The sequence below is a fragment of the Oncorhynchus mykiss genome, chromosome 1 (genome assembly GCF_057628025.1).
Source record: "Oncorhynchus mykiss isolate SJ-2025 chromosome 1, ASM5762802v1, whole genome shotgun sequence".
Taxonomy (NCBI): domain Eukaryota; kingdom Metazoa; phylum Chordata; class Actinopteri; order Salmoniformes; family Salmonidae; genus Oncorhynchus; species Oncorhynchus mykiss.
The window spans coordinates 29490018-29515526 of NC_143022.1; the positions used below are offsets into that span (position 1 = coordinate 29490018).

Sequence of the window (25509 nt, forward strand, 5' to 3'; positions counted from 1 at the left end):
TTCCTGAAGACAATGTATACGAAATGCTTCAGTCTGGTTTTAGACCCCATCATAGCACTCAGACTGCACTTGTGAAGGTGGTAAATGACCTTTTAATGGCATCAGACCGGGGCTCTGCATCTGTCCTCGTGCTCCTAGACCTTAGTGCTGCTTTTGATACCATTGATCACCACATTCTTTTGGAGAGATTGGAAACCCAAATTGGTCTACACGGACAAGTTCTGGCCTGGTTTAGATCTTATCTGTCAGAAAGATATCAGTTTGTCTCTGTGAATGGTTTGTACTCTGACAAATCAACTGTAAATTTCGGTGTTCCTCAAGTTTCCGTTTTAGGACCACTATTGTTTTCACTATATATTTTACCTCTTGGGGATGTCATTCGAAAACATAATGTTAACTTTCACTGCAAAGCGGATGACACACAGCTGTACATTTCCATGAAACATGGTGAAGCCCCCAAATTGCCCTCGCTAGAAGCCTGTGTTTCAGACATAAGGAAGTGGATGGCTTTCTACTTTTAAACTCGGACAAAACAGAGATGCTTGTTCTAGGTCCCAAGAAACAAAGATCTTCTGTTGAATCTGACAATTACTCTTAATGGTTGTACAGTCGTCTCAAATAAAACTGTGAAGGACCTCGGCGTTACTCTGGACCCTGATCTCTCTTTTGACGAACATATCAAGACTGTTTAACGTCTACGTAACATTGCAAAAATCAGAAAATATCTGTCTAAAAATTATGCAGAAAAATTCATCCATGCTTTTGTTACTTCTAGGTTAGACTACTGCAATGCTCTACTTTCCAGCACCCGGAAAAAGCACTAAATTAACTTCAGTTTGTGCTAAATACTGCTGCTATAATCCTGACTAGAACCCCCCAAAATTATCATATTACTCCAGTGCTAGCCTCCCTACACTGGCTTCCTGTCAAGGCAAGGGCTGATTTCAAGGTTTTACTGCTAACCTACAAAGCATTACATGGGCTTGCTCCTACCTCTCTCTCTGATTTGGTCCTGCTGTACATACCTACACGTACGCTACGGTCACAATACACAGTACACACACAATTTCTAAGCAAACAGCTGGAGGCAGGGCTTTTCTCCTATAGAGCTCCATTTTTATGGAATGGTCTGCCTACCCATGTGAGAGACGCAAACTCGGTCTCAACCTTTAAGTCTTTACTGAAGACTAATCTCTTCAGTGGGTCATATGATTGAGTGTAGTCTGGCCCAGGAGTGTGAAGGTGAACGGAAAGGCTCTGGAGCAACAAACCGCCCTTGCTGTCTCTGCCTGGCCGGTTCCCCTCTTTACACTGGGATTCTCTGCCTCTAACGCTATTACAGGTGCTGAGTCACTGGCTTACTGGTGCTCTTTCATGCCGTCCCTAGGAGGGGTGCGTCACTTGAGTGGGTTGAGTCACTGATGTGATCTTCCTGTCTGGGTTGGCGCCCCCCTTGGGTTGTGCCGTGGCGGAGATCTTTGTGGGCTATACTCGGCCTTGTCTCAGGATGGTAAGTTGGTGGTTGAAGATATCCCTCTAGTGGTGTGGGGGCTGTGCTTTGGCAAAGTGGGTGGGGTTATATCCTTCCTGTTTAGCCCTGTCCGGGGGTATCATTGGATGGGGCCACAGTGTCTCCTGACCCCTCCGGTCTCAGCCTTCAGTATTTATGCTGCAGTAGTTTATGTGTCGGTGGGCTAGAGTCAGTTTGTTATATCTGGAGTACTTCTCCTGTCTTATCTGGTGTCCTGTGTGAATTTAAGTATGCTCGCTCTAATTCTCTCTTTCGTTCTCTCTCAGAGGACCTGAGCCGTAGGACCATGCCTCAGGACTACCTGGCATGATGACTCCTTGCTGTCCCCAGTCCACCTGGCCGTGCTGCTGCTCCAGTTTCAACTGTTCTGCCTGCGGCTATGGAATCCTAACCCGTTCACCGGACGTGCTACCTGTCCTAGACCTATTATTTGACCATGCTGGTCATTTATGAACATTTGAACATCTTGGCCATGTTCTGTTATAATCTCCACCTGGCACAGCCAGAAGAGAACTGGCCACCCCTCATAGTCTGGTTCCTCTCTAGGTTTTGGCCTTTCTAGGGAGTTTTTCCTAGCCAACGTGCTTCAACACATGCATTGCTTGCTGTTTGGGGTTTTAGGCTGGGTTTCTGTACAGCACTTTGAGACATCAGCTGATGTACGAAGGGCTTTATAAATAATTTTGATTTGACCAAGCAAGCAAAACCTTCAAACGTCCTTCATATTAGAGATCGTGCACCAGCCGTTGTTGACAAATAGACACAAACCACCACCCCTCGTCTTACCGGAGGTTGCTGTTCCGTCTTGCCGATGCACGTAAAACCCAGCCAACTGTATATTATCCATGCATGGACGGATGCTAAAGGCGGATTATCCATTCGCCGACGAATTCTGAGAGAAGTGGCCCTTGTATATGCAGCTCCTCTTCATGCGAATGATAGGGATTTGGGCCAGGTCCGGGAGGAGTCGTTCTGATGTCCAGGGGCTATTTTCGGTCATAAGAGTTGGTGGCAGAAACCAGGGGCGCAACTTTCACTGGGGACGGAGGGTCATGTTCCCCCACATTCTGAAATTGCATTTTTTTGTCCCCACCCCCATTTTAGCATTGGAATGTGATACAACGCGGCAACTGTGTGCTTTAGGACCATACGGATGCCTCCGAGTGGTCGGTAGGCTGTTTGGAGTGTTTATTTAACTGGATTTAGGACCGCGTGGACACCACAGAGCGGGCTGACAGGCTGTGCGAAAGCAAAGCTTCTGGAAGGCTGGCTGGACAAGCACGGGAGAGTTGAGCATGGTACAGTGTGTGCGTGTTGGGCTCTTTCACCGAGTTGCAAAACATAGCAGAACAGAAACTGGCTCCTCTTTAGTTGACTGTTGTGGCAGACAAGGTAACTGCTGTTTAACTTAACAGAAAAATAAATAAGGTGTTTATTCACAGGGCTGAATTAGTATTGTTACTGACATGTTTCATCCCCTCTCAACTGAGGTGAATGAATAAGCTACGCTAGTGAGTAGCTACCACAGCCAGGTCAGCTCTTGCCTCTAGTTATCTGTCAGATAGTAATAATAGCCACCTCAGATGACAGCTGTTTTTTGTATGGAAATGTTGTGGCCTTTGTTTTGTCCCATTTCAGAAGTAAATGATCGTGGCAAGCTTTCACCGGTTAATATACCATTAGAGAGAGACAGCCAAAATTGGCTTATATTAGCTATTATCTTTCCTCAATCAAACTAGACCGGAATCAAACGATCGGCCAAATGATTGAAGATTGATATTCTGACGTTTTTTTCAGTGCAATGCGAGTTGTATTAGTCAGTCTGACAATGTAACTGTATTGATCTGTCAGTCTCCCTAGATAATTCCCTCATTTTTACAGTGACACAGTCAATAATAAACAGCTTTAACGTTAAAGGCTTCACTGTCATGGTGCACAGTAGAGGTTTGCGCTCCCGCCAACTGGCTTTTCGTCCTACTCCCACCCGTTACCACAAGAACTGGTCCCAAACCCAACCGCGGTCGGGCAATGTTATTTTAGGCGTATGTGACGCAGCGCACTTGCCAGCCATGGTCCCAGCAATTTGACACCCTATAGGCAATATAAAATGCGCAAAAACACTCTTAAATAGGTTAAATTACCGGAGATTCTCACATGGCCCTTACATTGTATTACTGGGCTATATGAGCTAATATGCTAGATTGAAGAGAGCATAGTTGGAGAGACCTGCACTTTCTCTTGAGCTATTTTTATAGCCTACCTTTTAGGAGTGGGAAGTACAAAGTTCCATCTTGAATTGATGGGTAGACTGACATGACAGCAGCCTAAGCTTAAAGCTACAGTCTGAGATCTGGGAATAATGGTTATTTCAATTATTGAAACATCTATTATTTGATAATAACATTTATAAATGCTCAAAGTAAATTCTTTGTCATGACTCATTTTAGGAGGATCAGATGGTGACAAGGGTCTCAGCAGGGTCCGGCAGGCCAGGGAAGACCAGTCTGACAGAGGTGAGGTGAATCTTTTCAGATACATTTCATTCTCTCTGTCCAGCAAACACTGGATAAGCCAGATGCGATTTTAAAGGCAGTCTGACAAACCTCCAAAGTTGATTTCCAAACTGTATCAAGGGTTGATAGGCTTTTCCAGAAACATGTATAACAAACATATGAGGAAGTCCTGCGAGACGCTATTAATAATGAAAGGATAAAGATATGTTAGAATAGCCAGTCATGTTCATATGATCTCAGACACAAATTACTGCTGTTTAAGACCATCCATAGAACATACTATATGCCAGTGAATCTGAATATCATGCACTCAGACATGTAATTCCTCTGCTGCAGGTGTAAAACACAGAAGGGGACACATTTGCATATGTTATGGTCTTGTGAAGGCTGGTTGAATTCTGGCAAAGAGTATGTTATTTTATCTCAGTATGTCTACAGATTCTACCTTCTCCCTGTTTCTGTTTGCTTGGAAATGTTGACACTGGAGATTATTATCAGAAGAAACTGTGTAACCTAGCATTTATAGTGGATAATAAATGCATTGTCATTAATTGGAAGGATGATTATCCTCCAACAGTGTATGGAAGAAATGTCAAGTTATATACAGTATCACTAGATTTGTTTTAAGATTAAGGGTATACAGTGCAACTTCATATGGTCTGGATGCCTTGTATGGAATACTGCTTGACATGCCCACGTCAGGGGAGATACCAACTTGGCAATCCCTAGTTGCTGGACAGCTCAGTCCTGGCTCTGGGGGTCTGCTGTACTGTTGTCACTCTGGCCTTAGCCTAACACACCTGAAACCAATAATGAATGTTTCACTAAAATCCTAAATATGAGTGGGGTGTGTTGGGTTGGGGTGCCACAGAGCCATGGACGCCTAGTGGCACGGCCATGTGTGCAAGTAAAAAGTGTGCAAGTAACAAGAGCTCTACAGTACTATTAGGCCTATGATATGAATTATATGGAGGGTGTATATTCAACTTTTGTTTTCAATCAACATTCAACTTGTTCCAAACCTTTCCTTTGAGACATAAAAAAAAGATGGGAAGGAAGTTGTGTTGGGGAGAAAGTTAAGTTGGATGGGTCGGGCGTGTAGGTGGCTCGGGTTAGCTGGGCAGTCTGGCTGAAATTTGATAGAGAGAATGTCTTAACCTTTTGTCTTTAAGTCTGTACTTTTTTCTCTAAGTTGTTCATTTGTTAAGCTATTTGTTAAAGGTGCAACACAATATTGATTATTGCATTATCGTGGATCTAGTTCAATCTTATCAATCACAAACAAATTCAATACTCTTACCTAGCTTGATGGCTGTAGGGATAATAAAGAAAAATATATACAAGTAACCCCCACTTATATAAGTAACCCCCCCCCCCCCCCCCCCACTTCTAAAACCAAAGTTGTGCCCATGGCAGAAACATTATTTACAAAAAAAGTTAAACAACGTGACAAAACCCACACAATAGCACAATTGGTTAGGAGCCCGTAAAACGGCAGCGATCTCCTCCGGTGCCATTCACAGAGACATCTCTGAGGACGGATGATACAGCATTCCATGCTTTTTATTTGGTCAAACCGTACTTGTATTGGAGGTTGCTAGGGTCACACAGCATAGTGAGCTTTTTAGTTCAAAGATCAAATGGGTGTCATCCATTTTGCCAACTTTGTCCTGTCAAATCGGAATATCTTCCAAGGAGGGTAAGGGGTCGACTCTATAGAATCCTCAAAAACATTAATACAAGCTAAACGATCATCTGCAACTGCCTGTCCTTTCATCAGCGAAGACGTATCTAACAAGCATTGATACTATAGATATAATAACCTACCTTGAATTATGAACCAGGAAGACTACAGTTCCGTTTATATATTTGTTTCATACAGGTAGGCCTACTGCTATTTTATTGATTAAGTGTCAAAAATGGGTTTATACCAATTATTTCAGGCATTTTGAATGAATGAGTGGATCTGAGAAAAACAGACTCCAAACCTAGTTTTACGTTGCTGCTACAGCAGCCGGCGCACGATCTACGCTTTACACACGTGACGATGTAGCAGGTTGACATTCACTACAGTAGGACTCTATCAACTCCATTTCACTCAGTCTCACGGACATGGATTTCACATGCGTGGTGTAGCTGGGCCGTATTACTTCATGTGTGTAGTAGACCTGAACCTGCACACACACACACCTAGAGAGAGTGTGGCTAACCTTGTCTCCAGGCTATTTTGGCAGGAATTGTCTAGTGAACGAGGCTAGAGAACACTGTTTCAGTTCATTTTTTGCCCAGACATTATGCTGATATGATGTGAATGGACAATGCATAATTAATATAGTACATGTTACTCTCCCTATCCAGCAGAAACGTGTGTAGGCGGCATTGAGGAATTAGCAGCCAATTTGGCCCTGAGAGCTCATCGTCACACAGCTATCATGGTGGAGAGGTTGGGAGTGACTGGGCTAAATTTACCTTGGGGATGATTCACTAGCCATTATAGTGTGAAGGGCCAGGATTAGAATTTAGTCAGGACACTGAGGTCAACTCCTGACAAAAAGTGCAATGACTACATCATTATGACCTTGGTCATCCAAGCCCAACCCAGCTTATCTTCAGCTATAAACTAGCAGGATGCAGGTAGGTAGGGCTGCTAGCCGAAGAGTTGTAAATTCCATTTCTCCAACCTGGCTTGAAAAGTATCATCCAATGCATTTACGGTATGTATTTAAATACAAATATATTTAATATTACGTTGAAGATACAATAGGGTCTCTCACTTTGAGATTTAGGATCCAGCCATTCGACTGATCCCTCTTAACGAGGCCATTAAAGTCCCTGAATAAACGATCTGCCAACAGAACATACTTTTCCCCAAGCCTGCTCCCAGACTGATAAGGGCGAGAGGGAGCAGGAAAGTGGGGCCAACACATCAATACTGCTCTAATTTACTGACCCTTTAAAAATGTGTTGAGTGGCAAAAGCTTACCGTGCTTTGCAATTGTATTCATTTGCTAAGGTCTTTTCTCCCTTGTTACTGCTGAGCTAAGTTGGGATCAACTACTTCAAAAGCATTTCATAGTTGACAACAAAATCCACTCAAATCCAATGACATAACAGTGTCTTATTTGTATTAGCTCACTCAACTCCAGGTACTGTTAGTAACTTTAGCAAAATAAATCTGGCGCAGACCAACTGACAGAACTAGCCACTGGTCTTCCCCTCTTCTAATTGACTCAGTACCAGTACCTTTTGCATATAGCCTCGTTATTGTTTTTATTTTATTTTTTTAATTGTGTTACTATTTTTCCCTTTAGTTTAGTTAGCAAATTTTTCTTTCTTAAAAAAATTTAAAAACTCTGTTGGTTAAGGGCTCGTAAGTAAGCATTTCACAATAAGGTCTACACCTGCTGTAATCAGCATGTGATAAATAAAAATGTGATAATTGGGCTGATACCTGAAATGACCGGCTTTAAGACGTCAGCATACTTCTGTTCGGCTGGTGTCTAGCCGAGAAGAGGCAATAGTACTGTTTGTCCATTTTGAGACGCCATAGCCAGTATACACTTCTTCAAAATAGTCATAATTGAACTAAAGATAATTTAGAAATTTGTCATTCGTTTTGATGATTTTACCAAGGAGAACTTAGTCGCAGAATTGTACATCTAACTAAGATGTTTGGTGCAGTATTTCTTAATACATTTTTTTTGCATGATAACGAGTCGTCTCTTGTTGAAGACTTTATTGATGAACCCCTACTGTTGGCCAATCACCGACGAAGGGGCGTAGACTTCGGCTCTGAATTTCAGCTTGCCTCCAGAAAAAATGTGCCCGAACCGCTGAAAAAACCCTCACCAAAGTCCAAAATATTAAAAAATATCATAATATATGCACAAACTCTTCCAAACTGTTTTAGGCTGGGATGCATGAGGACACCTTAACAGAGCTATAGACATGCTCATGAAAGGGGGATGGGACTGTATGGGACCAGTGAGACTGTAGAATGTCAAGTGACAATTTCCATCGTCCAGTGACCGTGGTAGAGCAGCGCAGCTGACCGTTGCACAGTGAGAGACTTGGACCTCCCTGAACCCCAGACCTGTTTAATCCCGAGCTGGCCACTAAGAGGCTTATGTGTCACTCGATGCTGTAGCACTACAGTCCTGCTACCCTATGTGCAGCCTGGACATACAAAACCCTGCACATTGACTCTGTACCAGTACCCCCTGTATATAGCCTCACCATTGTTATTTTACTGCTGCTCTTTAATTGTTACTTTTATTTCTTATTCGTTGATTTTTTTTAGACTGCACTGTTGGTTAGGGCTTGTAAGTAAGCATTTCACTATAAGACCTACACCTGTTGTATTCAGCGCATGTGACAAATGCAATTTGATTAATTTCCCAATTACTAAGTATATCAACACACCATTCTCTAACTCTACACCTGTTCATGTTCTTTTCTTGAACTCTTTACTATGTCAATTAGAAATCAAATGGAAAACACTGCCCATTTACGATTCCCAGACAGAGACACTTAACCCATACAACCCTTTTAGTTGTAATTTTTTACCATAATATTACTTGGCTATGCCTTTAACTGGCTTCAACCTATGCATATAAACCTGGACATCACTGCTCATCACGTCAGTAAAGGTTTACACAAGAAGAATCTGGAGGAGGCTGCTGGTGGTGTAAGGCATTTCTCCAACAATACATTCACATTGTTAGATTGTTAGATTCAACTGATGTGTCAATCTAATAAGTAATATGAAATATGGCAGCAGAATTTGACAAAAAATTCCATGATATAAAATAATCAGTTTTTTTCCACAGAAACATTTACAAAAACAAATTTAGTGAAAGAACTGTGCAAATGCACACTTTGGTGACAGGAATACAGTAAAAATCTCCCTCAGTTTTTTTGTGTCCACGTTTTCCAAAAACTCTTAAAATATCTGCTCTGAATAAAGATTAAACAATTTCTGCAAAAATAATGGTGGTGTCAGCTATGACATGACACCTTGAGTTTTTGAACTTACGGTAACATAATTAAATCATGGGTCCCTGATCTGTACTACACAGAAATGCATAATTATGGATATGAATGTCATTCTCCTCATGTTTTACAAGTTTGGACAGCGCAGCACAGAGTACAATACAGCACAGAGTACAATACAGCACAGAAGAGCAGAGCAGAGTCCAGTACAGTTCAGTACATAATACTATTCAGATTTGTCCAGTCTGGTCCGTCTGTGGATGTTAACATCAAGGCAAGGTTGCACTTTTCAATGTCTATGGACGTCAGGTGCTCAGTCGGTGCTGGTTACAGGGGCGGCAGGTAGCCTAGTGGTTAGAGCATCGGGCCAGTAACCGAAAGGTTGATCAAATCCCCGAGCTGACAAGGTAAAAATCTGTTGTTCTGCCCTGAACAAAGCAGTTATCCCACTGTTCCCCGGTACCGTCATTGTAAATATGAATGTGTTCTTAACAGACTTGCCTAGTTAAATACAGTAAATGGAAGGAGAGGTAGGTGTCAGTAAGAGCTGGGAGAGGTGACATTAAGTGTAGAGAGAAAGGGAGGGGTTTGTCCAGACGCAGACTGTTTGACGACCAGACAACAGAAAGACAAAGAAAACAGTTATGAGCTGAACATAATAATAGTATGCCAGTGGTTTGTGACTATATCAGTAAAATCACTATAACTAATTAGTACTTGTTACTTCAGTGAATGAGTGAGAGAAATTAGAAAATGTGTGTTTTTGATCATGGAAAAGGTACAAGGCAATGCTTCTTAAACTTACAGAAGGTAAACAATTTCTCCAATTTCCCCAAACCTAAATAAGAGTTGGCAACATGATTGTGTGACTGATACCTTAAGACTTTTTCTGGTAAATGTTTTAAAAAAAGAGCCCTTTTCCATTTGTTTATCCAGAAAACTAAGCCTTTACTTATGTTATGATAGTCATGTTCCAATCAACAACCTCTAATTTTGTTGACCCTGACATGTGACCTGAAACACTAACCTTAAATCTATAAGAACATTACAGGATGGGCGTGGTCAAGGGGTTTTGACCTAGTCCACTGCTGCCACACCCCAAGATGAACTACAGAATGTGCAGAGTACACAGCAAGAACTAAGCTAGTGGCTGAGGAAAACAGAATACTTTTTTTAGCAAAGTAATGAACTAATCAAAATTGTGGTCGAAGCCTGCACTTAGGCTGGTAAAATTACAGACTACTGTGTGCCTTCACGCTCTACATTGACTGATCACTTAAATAATGGAACAGCAGTCACTTTATAATGTTTACATACTGCTCTACTCATTTCATATGCATATACTGTATTCTAATCTACTGCATTTTAGTTAATGCCACTCTGACATTGCTCATCCTAATATTTATATATTTCGTAACTCCATTCTTTTACTTTTAGATACTACTGCACTGTTGGAGCTAGGAACACAAGCATTTTACTACACCCGCAATAACATCTGCATGTGACTAATAAAATGTGATTTCAGTCAGTGAGGATGAGGGTGACTTGGACACCTTCCTCTTCACTCAACAGTCAAACTATTCGCTACACAGAGACTGTAAGCTGATTACCCAACCTTGCCTGATGCTGCCTGCGAGAGAGAACCTGCCAAGACATGCAGGCAGGTTTCTGTTTTATAGAATAATAAAATATACACAGAGTGTACAAAACATTATGAACACCTGCTCTTTCCATGAGACACTGGCCACCACAAAGGACAACTTTGGGAAGCATTGGAGTCAAAATGGGCCAGGATCCCTGTGGAACGCAGGCAGCTTCATTAAATAGTACCCGCAAAAGACCAGTCTCAACATCCAAAGTGAAGAGGCGACTCCAGGATGCTGGCCTTCTAGCCAGAGTTGCAAAGAAAAAGCCATATCTCAGACTGGCCAATAAAAAGAAAAGATTAAGATGGGGAAAAGAACACAGACACTGGACAGAGGAACTCTGCCTAGAAGGCCAGCATCCGGACAACGCTGGGCCAATTGTGCACCGTCTCACGGGTCTCCCAGTCACTGCCTGCTGTGAAACAGCCTGGGATCAAACCCAGGTCTCTAGTGACACCTCAAGCATTGCGATGCTGTGCCACTCGGGAGGCCGGTCGGAATTTTTAAACATGTATTTTTCCATATATAGACACACCCAATGTGTTAAAATCAAATCAAATATATGCATTGAGCTTGTCTGATGCTTTAAGCTTATGGTTTGATGAAATAAGAAAAATGCCTCAAGGAGGGCACCAGAGAAATAGATAACCAGAAGAATAAAATCTTAACCTGACCCAACTTTTCTCATCTCGCTCCTGCTGGCTTTCACATATTCTGCCATTACTCTCTTGAAGTTGCTGGTAATAGGCTACACGAGGAGTCGGCAACCTTCCTCATGTGGAATGCCAATTTATCTTACCATTTCTATCGAGCTGTGTGCCAGTTATGGTTTTTATATACACATTTTCATATCTCAAAGTCAATGTCATGTGGTTAATCCAAATTCTATCAAAATCTAAATGAAATTGATAAACCTAAAAAGTAACTTCTATTGCCATTGCCAACAATGTAAAAATAGCCTAAATAAATCCAAAAAATAAAAACATTCCAGCCTGCAGGTAGAAAATATCATGATAAAAACAAATATCCGATAAATCACATTGGCGACACAAGTTCGTCTGCAACGAACTTTAAACATTGTATAAACCATTAACTTGGGTCTGGCCCAAAGCTTGATTGAGCTAGCGAACTTGCAACATTGTATGTAATATTCTGGGCCCTCAGAGTACCTGCACCAGTGAGCTCGAGGCAGACGCTGCTGTATGTTTTTTGCTCAAGGAATTAGAAGCAGTGCTTGATTTGGGCAGGAGCTCACCGGAGCTGAGTACCAGCACCTCAAATGTTCTACGGCTTGATCTCCTATTCCTCTTGTAGAATATTAACTCAAAAGTATTGTGGAGATCCTGCACCTAAATATAAAAAACAGTACCAGCACCCAAAATGAATACCGGAACCTATTTCAGTCCAAGTCAAGCACTGATAAGAAGTAAATCAGGTAGACCTATTTTAATGACATTTCCACTGGATCAGAGCATGACATTTTTCCCTTTCACACTTAGTAGTTATCGAAAGGGAGAGATCTGGAAAGATGTCTCAAATACATTGAGGAACTGTTGTAATTCTCAATGGATGTAAAAACAGACCATTTGCTTGGTGAAGAAAACGCACCACCACTAATGACCTGTGGAGTTAAGCCAATCAGAAATACTATGAGGTCCGCAAATGGGCACATTTACATGCCTACATTTGCGCACAGGCCTGGTAGCCTATAGGCCTACTTCTATGCATGCACATGCTTACTCAACATTGGCAGGAGCGCTCCAAACAAAAGGCAATGACTAAATTAACAAAACTCATGTAATGAAATAAACCAAAACTTGATTCTCACAAGTATAGCATTGCTTGCAAAGTGCACAACCTGTGTCCACTCCGACAATGATAACTGGAAAAGTGGAATAATAATACTGCATGAATAAACAGAAATTACCATAACCAAAGTAACAAACACTAGATTAGAAATTATAGTATTTAACAGTAAATGTACTACTGGTGATATATGTAAGGGGGAATTGATATACACTAACAATCCAAACGTAAACAATTCACACAAATGAAGTTATGAATGAATGTGCAAATTGGAAGGGAGAGAGCGCATTCTGGAGAGAGAAGTGCATTGTGCATCTGGGCACATGGTCAATCCGACTTCTGCATTGAACATGCAGCATTTATGGTGATATGGACTCAGAAGTCAGGGCATTCATACTTCTTGCGCTTCACGGAGCAGTGCAGAGCGGTAGTCAAGGAAGTGAGTTTGTTTTCTACAGGATGTAACACCCCCACACAGCCCTCCACATAGTTACAAAATAAGGGAGGTGCATGGCGATGCAGTACGGAGCTCGATTTGTATCTACAGTTAAATTCAGAAGTTAACATACACCAGAGCCAAACATATTTAAACTCAGTTTTTCACAATTCCTGACATTTAGTCAGAGTAACAATTCCCTGTCTTAGGTCAGTTAGGATCACCACTTTATTTTAAGAATGTGAAATGTCAGAATAATAGTAGAGAGAGTGATTTATTTCTTTCATCACATTCCCAGCGAGTCAGAAGTTGACATACACTAACTTAGTATTTGGTAGCATTGCCTTTACATTGTTTAACTTGGGTCAAACGTTGCAGGTAGCCTTCCACAAGCTTCCCACAATAAGGTGGATGAATTTTGGCCCATTCCTCCTGACTGAGCTGGTGTAACTGAGTCAGGTTTGTAGGCCTCCTTGCTCGCTCACGCTTTTTCAGTTCTGCCCACAAATTGTCTATAGGATTGAGGTCAGGGCTTTGTGATGGCCACTCCAATACCTTGACTTTGTTGTCCTTAAGCCATTTTGACACAACTTTGGAAGTATGCTTGGGGTCATTGTCCATTTGGAAGACCCATTTGCGACCAAGCTTTAACTTCCTGATTGATGTCTTGAGATGTTGCTTCAATATATCCACAACATTTTCCTCCCTCATGATGCCATCTATTTTGTGAAGTGCACCAGTCCTTCTTGCAGCAAAACACCCCCAGAACATGATGCTGCCATCCCCGTGCTTCACGGTTGGGATGGCGTTCTCGGCTTGCAAGCCTCCCCCTTTTTCCTCCAAACGTAACTATGGTGATTATGGCCAAACAGTTCTATTTTTGTTTCATCAGACCAGAGGACATTTCTCCAAAAAGTATGTTTTTTGGAAAAACCGTAGTCTGGATTTTATATGGCGGTTTTGGAGCAGTGGCTTCTTCCTGGCTGAGCAGCCTTTCAGGTTATGTGGATATAGATACTTTTGTAACCGTTTCCTCCAGCATCTTCACAAGGTCCTTTGCTGCTGTTCTGCAATTGATTTGCACTTTTATCAAAGTACATTCATCTCAAGGAGACAGAAAGCATCTCCTTCCTGAGCGGTATGGCGGCTCCGTGGTCCCATGGTATTTATACTTGCGTACTATTGTTTGTACAGATGAAAGTTGTACCTTCAGGCGTTTGGTTCATCCTTGGGAGCAATTTCCATACTTGTGGAGGTCTATAATTTTTTTCTGAGGTCTTGGCTGATTTCTTTTGATTTTCCCATGATGTCAAGACGTGTTTATTTTACACGTGTGAATTGGAAATGTGTTCTTTGCATATCCCAACTCCCCCTGAGATACCCTCAGAGTGGGGTCACGGCCAGCCATTATCAAAGCTAGAACAATTAGCGTTAACTACCTTGCTTAAGGGCACATCAGATTATTCACCGTGTCGGCTTGGGGATTTGAACTGACGACCTTTCGGTTACTGGCCCAACGGTCTAACAACTAGGTTACCTGCCGCCCTACATAGTAGCAATTTTAAGCTAGCAGAATGATGCTGAGACTCAGATTTTTCACATTAAAATGTATGCAAAAAAAAACAACTGTTTGCAAAGTTAAACAAACTAGACAACTCCCAAGGACTACTGTTAACAATTTCCACTGAAAACCATTTTGTTACCAAACTTTGCATCTGCACTCTTCAAGTAAATGTGTTTTCGTAACAACAAATATTGGAGAATTGATAAGTAGTCCTTGTACATAGTGTTGTATGGTTTGTTTAACTTTGCAATCGTTATTTGTTTCACATACATTTTAAAGTGAAAAATCAGTCTCAGCATCATTCTGTTACTGTGGAATTGTCCATTGGCATCAGAGAACGTGGCACACTTAAAGCTGTCTGGACTCTGAATGTCAATACCTAGTTAATCTGTGTTTAAACTTACACTTGTTCTGTTGTACTTCATGAACACATCTAGCCTTCGTATGTGCAGCATAAACATGGGTGGACAAAGCATTGAATGTGATGGTCTGTATTTGTATATACAGAACAGAAATATAAATGCAACAATTTAAAAGATTTTGCTGAGTTACAGTTCATGTAAAGAAATCAATCAATTAGGCCCTAATCTAATGAATTTCACATGACTGGGCAGGGGCACAGCCGTGGGTGGGCCTGGGAGGGCATAGGCCTACCCACTTGGCAGCCAGGACCAGCCAATGAGAATGAGCTTTAAGGGCTTTATTACACATAAATTCTCCAGCAACAGCTCTGGTGGACATTCCTCACGCTCCCTCAAAACATCTGTGGCATTGTGTTGTTTGTGCACATTTTAGAGTAGCCTTTTATTGTCCTCAGCACAAGGTCCACCTATGTAATGATCATACCGTTTAATCAGCTTCTTGATATGCCACACCAGTCAGGTGGATGTATTATCTTGGCAAAGGACAGAATGCTCACTAACAAGGATGTAAACAAATGTGTGCACAAAATTTGAGAAAAATAACCACTTTGTGCATATGGAACATTTCTTGGATCTTTATTTCAGCGCATGAAACATGGGACCAGCACTTTACATGTTGTGTTTATATTTTTGTTCAGTGTATATTTGCTTGTGGTTTGCGCCTGCATCATAACTGTGCCCGGACAGAGTGAGTCACCTAGTGCAGTTGCTCTATAATAGCATGCTCTTGCCACACAGAGTAATGATACACTGGAGAAATACACAGATGAAACAGACTGCTGAATCACACAGAAAATATACACTGCAGAGAAACAGAAAACATCTCTACACACCTAATGGTACTCATCCAGTAGATACCTTGCAGTTCAGCCATATGACATAGCCTGTCATTGAACCTCTCTGCACGATCATGTCATTATCATACTGTTCAAACTTCTCAAAATAACATTTGGATTACATTGTTGATTTCCGACTCCTATTCTTTTTTTTACTGGGTTTTACTACCGGAATGAAGACAGTATTTCGAACTACACTCACAGCATAGATCATGTAAATTCATTATTGATCATTCATTTCTTTACTCCCCACAATTAGATACTGCTCATATAACATACTGCATTATCTAAACAATTAAACCCAGTAAGAGAAACACTGTAAACAACTACACCTACACACAGAACAGTAATTAGGGTATCTGAGTGCAGGTTAGCTGCACAGGCTTTTATACAGCTGTCATACTTCATAGACATCACCGCATCGCCACCACATAACGATAATTCCTGCAGCTTCTTGTTTGTACAAGCTCAGGGAGCTTGACAGCTACACTGTGGTCTCTTGTTTTTTCTGTGAGTTCTGAATAATACTATTGTCTGCCTTATTGTCGCACAGTGTTCTGAAAGACTGGGCTGGGCTACCCTGCACTCTGTCGATTCTGTGGGTTCCATGACATTCTGAGCAGAGTATTCAATGTTCCCCCCAATGTCTCAGAACTAAAGGGTTTGTGCCAATGAAATAATAATAAAGAGATTAGTGTTAAAGTAATGAATGACAGTGAACCAACACCCCCCCCCCCCAAACTCATTACACTCAACAAGAGCCAAACACATCAACAAACACTAATTGTGTCCTTAATTAAAGTGGTTGATATGACTGTGTGCACACAAGCAATTATCCTGTGGGCAAGCTTGAGTGCATTTGTGTGTGTGTGTGTGTTTACTATACTTGTGGGGACCAGAAGTCCTCACAAGGATAGTAAAACACGGTAAATTCTGACAATTAGAGATATTTTGCTGGTCCCCACAAGGAAAAAGGCTATTTTAGGCTGATGGGTTAGTGTACGGGTTTGAATTAGGGAAAATAGGATGTTGAATAGGAATCAATTGTTTGTTCTCCACAAGGATAGTAAAACAAAAGTGTGTATGTGTATGACCAAGAGAGAGCGATGACATTTAGTTGGCTGCATGTCCGACTTCAGGAACACAGCCAGGGCTATACGCTGACCTTTTTTTACAAGGTCATGGCACCTAAATTGAAAAATGTTGGCACACAAAGAAATTTAGGAGCACAATGATAAATATTTGAGATAATAAAGCTAGAATCCTTCATATTTAGGCGCATATGATTAAAATTGTCACACTGTAGAGCCCTGACAGTCACCCACAGGAAGTCATTAACAGCAGAGGTCCTGGTGGTGAGGAGAAGAATGTTAGGCCAAATGCACCCTACTAAGGTTGACAGATGGGCTGTGTATTTTATGTATGTGGATGGTCATTTGAAGGACCCTAAAGTGGTCTGGCTGGTTCCTCATTACCAACTCATACAGCAAACAGAAACCAGGTGCATGACATCATTCTTCCTCCTACACAACCTCAGATTCATCTAAGCTCTGTTAGACGGTTTCCACTTGACCCTATTAAACACGGTACATGTATACTATACCAAAATATAAGTATTGCTGAAGACATAGTTGGATTGATTTGTCCACATACAAATCTCCAACAAAACAGAAAGTCTATATACACGATCATGCAATGTTTTGTTGCATGATCAACAGTTCTCTGTTCCTAGTTGGCATCACAGATTGAAGGGAAGAAGCATAGCTGGTCTTTATTCTATCCCGGGCACAAGCATAGCTATTTTCCTGATAGATGTACAAGACAAACAACATTTCCCGAGTGTGCTCACATACTCACTTAAAAGACCTACTCCAGAAAACAAGAAAAAAAAGTGGCAATAGTAGTGTTTGCAAAACAAACAGAAACGTCACAAAAATGTCATAACATATGCACAAACTCTTGTTTGGGAAGCATGCAGACACCTTTAGAGGGAAGCAGGGTCAGACAGGGAAGGGATCCTGCAATCTCTGGACAGGGCAATGGGTGTGAGACTACCACAACAAACAAGCACATGTATGACTAGGGTGAATTACAACAGGCCATAGAGATATATGTTATGTGCATTTCAATATCTGTGCAAGACCAACACTGACGAGCACATGCACATGGTGTAGCCAGACAAGACAGAAACACAGACACATTCCTCATATCCCAACATAACACCACTCTCATTCCTCCCGGGACCCCTGTCGCTGCAAAACCACTACATGCTATCATGTTCACACACACAAAAAAAAAAAAAACTCAGGGCGTTTTTTTTTACTGCCCTACCAGCCTGGTCAGCCTCTTGTGTGTGAGTGTACAGACCACTGAGAGAAAAAGACTCCTCGTCTACTTCCTTCTGCATATCCTTTTCATCATAATTGTTTTTGTTGATCGAATCATCACCTAAATTAGGCCCCCTGATGGTGGTCGAGCCCTTGCACAAAGGGCAGATTGTGTGGCCCTGGCTGGGTACTTCCCACAAGACAGAGTTTGCAGAGAACACTAAATTGAAGGAGACCATTTATCAAGTGAATATTAGTTCTGGAAACTTCTATGTTTACAAGCAGAACCTTTACTATAAAACGGCTTCACTCCAAACTCGGAATGTGGTTGCCCATTTTATCCAGATGCTTTTTCTAGCTATTGAAAATGTCGAAATTTGCGGCCAGTGTAAGGCGGGTTTCATCGTTGACAGAGACAGGTTACATTCCCTTGCATGGATGTTAAAACAAGTCAGAAGGATTAGATTGTAGGAGATTAGCTATATAAGAGGGCTATCAGCAAGCAGCAGCAACGAATTAAAGGCAAAGAGAAAATTCGCGAAACAAAATGTTACACTGTAGCGTCAGAAGCGATGCACTTGTAGACTGACAGCGGATACATTTGAAATTTTAGCGTATTGGTGTATCCATAAACATATTAAACACATAATTGTGCACTGACATGTGTATGTCAACCTGTTTCATAAAAAAACCTTTCCCGCGGCTTGAGTAATTAATACCCGTGTTTACCAGGCATTTATCTCGCATTCATTTCAAATATCAAACAAAGCCCAGTTAACAGACAAGGCTCTCTTTGTCATCATTACGCTGAGCAACTATAAAACGCTCTCCGTATACCCTTGCACGAATCATGGGTCTATCACAGCTGCGTCACCCATGACAATCTGCTGGAAGATTCCACCAACACAAAATAGACAATTTCCTATAAAATAACATCTGACTGTAAATAGCCTGGCCTCTAGTTTATATACAGACCGTTGTGTGCTTAAATTGTCTCAAAATGGTGCTTCACATGACTTCTTGTAGCCAGGCTATGTAGAAGGCTATGCAAAAAAATCGTGTGAAAATAGAATTAAAGATACACACTTCTTAAATGCACACCGAAATGCCATACTTGGGACACAGGATTGAACTAAAAGATAAACACAAAGTCAACATACATGTCTGCCGCCAGGGTAGGTAGCCTTGTCAGTCACTCCAAATCGTGGAATCCGAATTTCAAATGAAAATGTCAAATCAATAAAAAGGAAACTAATTCCGCGAGTTCCTTCATCAGAAATAGGCAAATTATATAAATAAATTAAAAGAGACTTCTTCACGCGATGCTGTGACGCTCCCTTGTCATTTGCCCTCCAATTTCTCGATTGTCACTTTCTCCCTCTCCTGCAAGCAAAGCTGAAGACTTGCTCTTGTCCTTATCTCCGAAGGGGTGTGGACAAACCAATGAGGATGAAAAAGTCGTCCATAAGCAGACCTGGGTCCGTGACTTCTCAGGGGCTTTTTGGAAAAATGGCGAAAACAGGCAACAATATCATACAAGGCGCCACAGTTTTGCGCCTTGTAGCCTACCAACTCCTGTTAAGTGCTCGAGAGTTTATCCGTGGGTGTAACCACAAACACAGACCGATACACTCACTCAACTAAGAGGTTCTGGGTATGGCAGCAATGTGCTGGTGAAAGAAAGGAGGGAAGGACACGTGGGATTTTCAGCAGTATGCGCCTCTTGTGTCTTGTGAGCTGGAAAATAAACGTCTCCCATTTACCCCCTGCGCTTACCCAAATGGGCTTTGGCATGCAAACTGCACTTGGAAGTAGAGGTCTTCATGGGTCCACCCAATACCCGAGAACCGACCCGAGACTTAAGCTGGTCCAGGACAGGTCCAGAATTCAATTTTCCCTCAGGTCCAGGTCGGGTCCTGTTTGTTGTTATTTGATTGTTATCTGGTCTTGGGTCTATGTAACCACTGATAGACCCGAATGGACCCGACCGCGGCTCTGAATAGCCTATAGCATATTTATTTTATGCTAATAAGCTGAATTTATTGACTTAGCCAACATATAAAGACTTATTCATTAACCAGAAGCATAACTTGGCTGATAAACATTTTTTGTCACTCGGGTCCAATCAGGTCTGGTCGTACTTTAGGGTACGGGTCGGTTCGAGGTATGGTGGTCGTCGGGTCCATTTGGGTTTGGGTCTGATTGGCCTCGGGTCCGGGACCCAAGAAGACCTCTACTTGGAAATACACACAGTATATAAAGTTGTTGACAGGGAATGTGTAGTCTTTGCTCAAACTAAGGACCCAGAAACTGATGCCATATCCTAAACTGGTCACATCTCCACAACAGGACCCACAAGGTAAGGTCGGTAGATGTATTCTATTGCCCACATTTTCTTGACAGTTTATTTCTCACCATAATTTGCTCATATGCATGAATAATTATAGACTGATGAAGCTGCACAGTCCTCCGAGTTGATGTTACTAGGGAGAGAGAGTAAGCCTTTGTGATATCTGGAGGAGAACTCCACTAGGGTGATCCTTCCTATGGCATATGATAACTTTAATCTCCACCAAAAGCAGTTGCTAACAGCTACCATGATGACATTTGACATTTTAGTCATTTAGCAGACACTCTTATCCAGAGCGAATTACAGTAGTGAGTGCATACATTTTGTACATACATTCCACATTCTTATTTTGTGCAATCTGAGGACGATATTGCCCCAAGAGTCAGCTGCTTCAGTGAAGAGAACATCATGTTACTCTGATGCTGACAGTACTTCTCTTCAAACACTACGTCCTCTGAAAATGAAAAGTGTTGTGAAGGCTGTGTGATGGAACATTTTATTTTTGTGCTTTTCTAATAACCAATTTATGTGTTCATGTAAGTGACTGACTGAATGAATCCTCACTATCAGTATCTACAATTTGGCAATACACCCAGACCCTTTTTTTGAGAACCTAAAATATATCAGTTTCAAGGTCTCAGCGTAGAGAAGAAGCCTCGTGAGGTATTGGTCTGTCACATGCATGACCCAATATTGGTCGGTCAAATGAATGAAACAAACCTTAATGATTAATTAATTATGCATGATCAATGAGCTAAATCAGGCAAATATAAATTGTCGTCATTTTAAGAGATCTAACGGGACTGCCCCGTTGGAGCTCCTGATCGACATGTGTACTTGGTGCATTGAGTTGGTTGGAACCTCTCCAGCATGCTGATAGTAAAGAATGATTCATTTAAGATTGACTTTGAGTGTCCCTGTGCAAAATTTGCACAACAGCAGCCTGCTTTTCCTATCTTCTATTTTCCTTGATGCTTGCACTTATTTTCAAATCAAATATAGACTTCAAATAAAACTAGCTCCATGTGCCTTTTGATATACTTCACTGTACACCGAATAGCCTGGTTTCCAATACAGCCGTGTGCACATTAGATAGATATGTAGTTCAGTCAGGCCGGTCTGAATGAATCGTAACTTTTCATTCATCTAGTAAACTAATATAATTCACATTACTTCCTATCTCACTTATCAGCATACTGTAGCAGGTATTGATATGGTAGCATTTACAATGTTACCTCATAAGCATAGCAGGAGTCTATGGTAGTGTCTACAATGTTCCCTCGTCAGAATAGCAGTTATTTATAGAGTAGTGTTGTAATGTTAACTCATCAGTATAGCGTCACATCTCTCCTCCTCCTTTACTATTAGCAAGCGTGAAAAATGTCATTCACCTATTAACCTCAGGATATTAGTATGACAAACTAAGGCAATTCCACCACAATTGCTGATTAACCTATGGGCTCACTCATGCTTTCCTTGGCCATGCATCTATGGGAGTATTAATACAGTAACAGTCAATTTTTTAAAACTATTTTCTACATTGAAGAATAATAGTGAAGACATCAAAACCATGGAATAACACATATGGAATCATGTAGTAACTAAAAAAGTGTTTAAAAAATCTAAATATATTTGAGATTCTTCAAAGTAGCCAACCTTTGCCTTGATGACAGCTTTGCACAAACTTGGCATTCTCTCAACCAGCTTCATGCACCTTGAATGCATTTCAATTAGCAGGTGTGCCTTGTTAAAAGTTCATTTGTGGAATTTCTTTCCTTCTTAATATGTTTGAGCCAATCAGTTGTGTTGTGACAAGGTAGGAGTGGTATACAGAAGATAGCCCTATTTGGTAAAAGACCAAGTTCATATTATGGCAGCTCAATATTATGACAACTCAAATAAGCAAAGAGAAATGACAGACCATCATGACTTTAAGACATGGTCAGTCAATATTGAACATTTCAAGAATTTTGAAAGTTTCTTCAAGTGCAGTCACTAAAATCATCAAGCGCTATGATGACACTGGCACTCATGAAGATCGCCACAGGAAAGGAAGACCCAGTTACCTCTGCTGCAGAGGATAAGTTCATTAGAGTTACCAGCCTCAGAAATTGCAGCCCAAAAAAATGCTTCTCAGAGTTCAAGTAACAGACACATCCCAACATCAACTGTTCAGAGGAGACTGCGTGAATCAGGCCTTTATTGTCGAATTGCTGCAAAGAAACCACGACTAAAGGACACCAATAAGAAGAAGTGCTTGGGCCAAGAAACATGCCTGTCCTTTGGTCTGATGAGTCCAAATGTGCGATTTTTGGCTCCAACCGCCGTGTCTTTGTAAGACGCAGAGTAGGTGAACGGATGATCTCCGCATGTGTGCTTCCCACAATGAAGCATGGAGAAGGAGGTGTGATGGTGTGGGGGTGCTTTGCTGTTGACACTGTCAGTAATTTATTTAGAATTCAAGGCACACTTAATTAACCAGCATGGCTACCACAGCATTCTGCAGCGATACTCCATCCCATCTGGTTTGCGTCTAGTGGGACTATCATTTGTTTCTCAAAAGGACAATGACCCAACAAACCTCCAGTCTGTGTAAGGGTTATTTGGCCAAGGAGAGTGATGGAGTGCTGCAGCAGATGACCTGGCCTCTACAATCACCCGACCTCAACCCATTTGAGATGGTTTGGGATGAGTTGGACCGTAGAGTGAAGGAAAAGTAGCCAACAAGTGCTCAGCATATGTGAGAACTCCTTCAAGACTGTTGGAAAAGCATTCCAAGTGAAGCTGGTTGAGTGTGCAAAGCTGTCATCAAGGCAAAGGGTGGCTACTTTAAAGAATCTCAAGTATAAAATATATTTGTTTAACACTTTTTTTGTTACTACATGATTCCATATATGTTATTTCATAGGTTTGATGTCTTCAGTATTATTCTACAATGTAGAAAATAGTCAAAATAAAGAAAAATCCTTGAATGAGTATGTGTGTCCAAACCTTTGACTGAAACTGTATGTCAACTCAAACCTTGTGTCTCCCACTTTCTGTTTTGCAGCAACAGTCTTCCAACGACCTTCCACCTCCCCACCACCACTAACTGAAGGCCCGTCATCGGATCTCCATTCTCCCAGTGAGGGGGTTCGATGCCAGCTGCCCAGCATCTGAGGAGCATTCCTCTGAGACGAGGCCTACGCCTACCCCAAACTATTCAATAAAATTACATATTGTATTCTATCTCTGTTGTCATTCAATTTAGCCTGCAATCAGTTTATTCAACTGATTGCAGAACACTAGTTGAACCAAGAATCTAACAGCACACTCAGTGAAAGCATAGGAAAAGTTTGAGTGTGAAATAATTCGGTCCAGGGAAGAGATTTCTCAGAGCCGGCATCTCCTCCTACTCTTCTCTCTCTCTCACACGCGCGCACGCACACGCACAGGAACACACACACACACACACACACACACACAGAGTTGTCAGAGTAAGTGTATATGACAGTGACAAAAGCCCCCGACCCCTCAAAGACTGCGCTCTCCCAGTAGAGATGAATGACTCCTCTCACAGGCCCTGGGCAGTTGTTAACCTGGCAACCCTGGGTGATGTCATGCATTTGGAAAGTGAGTCTGCATGGTCCTCTCCGTGTGTGATATAGGCCAAGACTGGAAAGAAAGATCAATAGAGGTCTGCCATTCACCACAATGCCCTGCCACCCCTCGACACTCCCTGCACCCTCTTGAAACCCACCAGCCCATTTATAGTTATCTGAATTCTTCTGTCGCCTTCAATCACCACCACGACCCCTCCAACCCACATCACCCCCCATTTAATCCACCTCAGTGCAATCCCAGCAAACCTATTTTATGTCCAAGGGATTGGACAGCAGGACATAATGCAGTGCTGTGCTGACAATTATTCAGGCAATGTAATGAGATCATGGAGTATTCTGCTGCCTGAGCTAATCTGGTTTTAATAGCCAACCCCCTGTGTGGTTTATTTTGGGTTAAAATGTTACAAATTATTTCAAGTTAGATATAGTATGATATGAAGTTTTTTGAGTCCAAGCCAAGGAAAGTATGTTCAGTCTTAATATGAAGATTCATTTAATATAAGGATTTGTGAATTTGACATATGCTTTGGTGTGTTTTAGTTTATCCTTATCCTCAATACCGACTAAACTAATGGTGTTTTCTAATGCAATAAATAGACCTCTGAACCTTTCACCTACCTGTCAGGGCAAGGAGATTGAGGTTGTAACCTCATATAAATATCTTGGAATTTTAATTGATGACGGCCTCTCTTTTAAATTGCATATTCAACAACTTACAAAAAAAAAATATTTTTAGGAATAAGGCCTATTTTTCTTTTGACGCCTGAAGGAGGCTAGTATCAGCTACATTTATGCCTTTACTAGACTATGGGGATATTTTATATATTAATGCTTGCCCTAAGTGTTTGAGATCAATTGACACTCTTTACCATGGCACTTTGAGATGTATTTTAAACTGCAAAACCCTTACGCACCACTGCACTTTGTATACCAGGGTTGGCTGGCCTTCTCTAGTCACTCGTAGGCTCAGTCACTGGTATACTTTTATTTACAAAGCCATTTTGGGTTTACTACCTTTTTATTTGGGCATTTTTATTGTTCAGAAATCTCTCTTCGTTCGCTGGACTTTATCCTGCTAACTGTTCCAAATGTCCGAACTGAATTTGGTAAAAGGGCTTTAATGTACTCTGCGCCATCGTCTTGGAACACCTTACAAAATTATTTTAAACTGGAAGAACTTGTCTCGATTGGTGTTTTTAAATCACTGATGAAGGATTTTGAGGCTGATTCCCTGACCTGCCAATGTTTTTAATTAGCTGTTTTTGATTTTGTTATACTCTTGTGAATTCAATGGTTTTTACTAGATTACTTGTAGTTTTTCATGTTGTCTGTCTGTAATTTTTGTAATGACTTGGTGCTGCCTATCTTGGCCAGGAAGCTCTTGGAAAATAGATTTTAAATCTCAATGAGCCCTTCCTGGTTAAATAAAGATTAAATAAAAAAGCTCCAAATGACATTTTCAAATAGACATGATAAAGGTACAT

The 25509-nt window shown here is 41.4% G+C and overlaps 1 protein-coding gene and 1 long non-coding RNA gene across 5 annotated transcripts in view; one reads left to right on the top strand and one right to left on the bottom strand.

Moving 5' to 3' along the window:
- The window catches only part of ripor1 (RHO family interacting cell polarization regulator 1), a 114508-nt gene that overhangs the window by 57710 nt on the left and 31289 nt on the right, over positions 1-25509 (bottom strand). The window contains exon 1 of one of the 2 annotated variants that reach the window (XM_090221442.1): positions 19234-19857. The exons of the other annotated variant lie outside the window; for it this stretch is intronic. The gene's annotated coding sequence lies outside the window, so the exon portion shown is untranslated. Of the gene's footprint in view, positions 1-19233; positions 19858-25509 lie in introns of those variants that run through there. 2 annotated transcript variants of the gene reach the window in all.
- Positions 2743-23646, top strand: LOC149985464 (uncharacterized). Of its 3 annotated transcripts, none has more exons than XR_016492175.1 (3): positions 2743-2829; positions 3979-4044; positions 23473-23646. It is a non-coding gene; the product is annotated as an uncharacterized LOC149985464 (long non-coding RNA). The 3 variants fall into 3 exon arrangements; XR_016492171.1 differs by lacking the exon at positions 2743-2829 and adding an exon at positions 2835-2923; XR_016492172.1 differs by lacking the exon at positions 2743-2829 and adding an exon at positions 3822-3893.